The 3,318-nt window shown below is 42.0% G+C and overlaps 1 non-coding gene across 1 annotated transcript; it reads right to left on the bottom strand.

Annotated features, from left to right (window-relative positions):
• Positions 1-1,156: 1,156 nt before the first annotated feature.
• LOC112739934 (small nucleolar RNA R71) lies at positions 1,157-1,260 on the bottom strand. The gene has a single exon (XR_003170868.1). It is a non-coding gene; the product is annotated as a small nucleolar RNA R71 (small nucleolar RNA).
• Between the last annotated feature and the right edge of the window lie 2,058 nt (positions 1,261-3,318).

The raw sequence follows: 3,318 nt of genomic DNA, 5'->3' as shown, positions 1-3,318 counted from the left end.
CCATTTACAATTCTGCAATTTACTTTCAGTCATTTGCTTCCAGTCCTTTAATTCTAGCATTTACTTTTCTGTTATTTACATTCCCGCCATTTTATTTTCTGCAACTCTTAACCCAAATTCTGGATTCGCTCAACTAGAACATTCTTCTAATTAAAGTTGCTTGATCAATCAATCCCTGTGGGATTCGACCTCACTCTATTGTGAGTTTTTACTTGACGACAAATTCGGTACACTTGCCGAAGGGAGATTTGTTGTGAGACAAGTTTTCTGTGCATCAATTTTATGGCGCCATTGCCGGGGATTGATTGTGCATCAACAATGATTAAATTGGAAGATTACTAGATTGAGCATTTTTATTTTATGAATTTCATTTTCTGTTTGAGTGATTTACTTTTTGTTTTAGTTAAACTTCTTCCCTTCCCCCTCTACTCTTTTGTTCTTCTTTTTATTTTCAATTATGTTTGCTAACCCACTAACTGTTTGATATATTGCATCACCCACAACTAATAGTAATTCTGACACAAATACTTTCTGCACCTATCTTTTCTTGCTTGCACTTGATGGTTGTATGATAGGGAGAAAAAGCGGGGCTTCAACTTCCTTCGATTTTGAACCTGAGAGGACCTTCCTTAGATTAAGGAGGGAGGCAAGAGGAAAGAAAGTGGTTGGTGCTGAGGAAGAAGAGGAATTCTTTGAAACGAACATGGAAGACAACATGGAAAACCATCATGAAGAAGAAGATCACAACCATGGGGGAGGAGGTAGAGCAAATCATGCTGGGGAGGATAGAAGAGTTTTGGGCTCTTACATCAATCCAAACCCAGGCAATTGTGGAAGTAGCATCCAAAAGCCAACAATCTATGCCAACAACTTCGAACTTAAACCACAGCTCATCACCCTTGTTCAGAACAACTGTTCGTTTGGAGGAAGTGTTCAAGAAGACCCCAATCAATATTTAACCACCTTCCTGAGAATATGTGACACAGTGAAGTCTAATGGTGTTCATCCTGACGCCTATAGGCTGCTCTTATTTCCATTCTCACTCAGGGACAAGGCAGCCAAATGGCTGGAATCTTTCCCAAGGGAAAGCTTGACAACTTGGGAAGACGTGGTGAACAAATTCTTAGCAAGATTTTACCCTCTTCAACGAATCAATAGGCTGAGAGCTGAGGTCCAAACTTTCAGGCAACAAGATGGTGAGACTCTATATGAAGCATGGGAGAGGTTCAAGGTCTTAACAAGGAGGTGTCCACCTGACATGTTCAACGAATGGGTGCAGCTGCACATTTTCTATGAAGGGCTCTCTTATGAGTCAAAGAAGGCCGTAGACCATTCATCTGGAGGATCTTTGAACAAGAAGAAGACCATTGAGGAAGCCATAGATGTTATTAAAACAGTAGCAGAGAACGACTACTTCTATGCTTCCGAAAGAGGGAACACAAGAGGAGTAATGGAGCTAAACAATGTAGATGCTCTGTTGGCCCAAAACAAGCTCATTACCCAGCAGCTGGCTGACCTCACCAAGAAGATGGAGATGAACCAAGTAGCAGCAATCTCCACTTCATCAACAATCCAAGAAGGAGTGAATGAAGAAGCAGAGAGGAGTCAGGAGCAAGCCAACTACATTGGGAGTTCACCAAGGAAAAACTATGATCCATACTCCAAGACCTACAACCCTGGATGGAGAAACCACCCAAACTTTGGATGGGGAGGTGAGCAAGATCAAAATCAAGACCAGAGACATTACAACTCCAACAACAATGCAGCTCACCAGCAATTCACACAGAGGACGTCTCAACACCCACCCCCACAACAACACTTCTTCATATGCTTATCAAAACCAAAATAACACATCTGCTCCGAATCACCCATCAATTGATGACAAGCTCTCTAAGATTGAAGCCCTACTTGAAGGAATATGCCAAGAGATTCAAGAAAATAAGATGTTCAAAGAGGAAGTGTGAGCCAATATTAAGAACCAGGGAGAGACCATTAGGAAGCTGGAATTCCAGGTGGGATATTTAGCTGAGAAGATTTCTAAACCCACCGATAGCTTCCCAAGTGACACGGAGAAAAACCCCAAGGGAGAAGCAAATAAAGTAAGATGGGAAGATTGCAAAATGGTCACTACGAGTGATCAAGAGACTGAAGACAAGCAAGGAAAACTTTGCAAACAACCTGAAGACAACTCAACAAAGGAGGAGGATAGAAATCACCAAGGACCAGAAATTTCACAACAAGAGTTGCTGAAGCTCTATGCTCCCTTCCCTCAACTACTCAATGGTGCTGTAGGAAAGAGAATATACTCAAGGTTCCTAGACTTGTTTGCATCTCTGCATGTAAACATACCATTCATCAAGGCAATTCAACAAATGCCTGCATTCATCAAGTATATGAAGGAACTTCTTCCCAGGAAAAGCTCACTCAAAGGAGGCCAGACTATAGTGATGAACAAGCAATGTAGTGCCCTTATTCAACCTGAGCTGCCTACAAAAAGAAGAGACCCAGGGAGTTTTCACATCCCTTGTGCCATAGGTAAAACTATGTTCGATAGAGCACTATGTGATTTGGGGGCCAGCATCAACTTACTGCCTTTATCCCTGGTGAAGAGGCTGCAGATTAATGAGATAATATCCACAGATGTAATCATCAGACTGGCTGACAAAACTCAAAAGCAAGCAATAAGAGTGGTGGAAAATGTGTTGCTAAAGGTTGGGAAATACTTTCTCCCAACAGACTTTGTCATTCTGGACATGGAAGAGAGTCACACTCACCCAATCATATTGGGAAGACCATTCCTAGCTACAGCCAGAGCACTTATCGATGTAGAGAAAGGGGAGCTAATATTGAGAATCCATGATGAACGACTCAGCTTCAATGTCTTCAAACTCTCACAAGAAACAGATCAAGAGGACAAGGAACTAAGCACAAACGATAAAGAGACACTGAAGGAGGGGACAAGCACTGAAGCACAGCAAGTTCATTCTGAAACCCCCTCAATTGATAAACAAGGAAAACAGCAATTTCCACAACTCAAGGAAAAGTTGGAGGAACCTAAACCTCTAGAGGCATGTGAAGACAACATCACAACTCCTTGGAAAAAAAAGGTCACCAAGGGGAAGGCAACCTCAAAAGAAACAAAGAAGAAGGTACCAAGGAAATGGAGGAACAAGAAGATCCCTACGGAAGACTTCTCTCCAGGGGATAGAGTTGTCTCAGCTTACTTCCCATATATTCCCCCTAATCTCCCTACTGTACCATCTCAGTTACCTAAGGTCTTCACTATCAACAGAGTTCTTTCCCTAGAACATGTGGAGA

The sequence above is a fragment of the Arachis hypogaea genome, chromosome 13 (genome assembly GCF_003086295.3).
Source record: "Arachis hypogaea cultivar Tifrunner chromosome 13, arahy.Tifrunner.gnm2.J5K5, whole genome shotgun sequence".
Classification (NCBI taxonomy): Eukaryota; Viridiplantae; Streptophyta; class Magnoliopsida; order Fabales; family Fabaceae; genus Arachis; species Arachis hypogaea.
The sequence above is the reverse complement of the archived record's forward strand: the minus strand, read 5'-3'. Positions and strand labels throughout refer to the sequence as shown.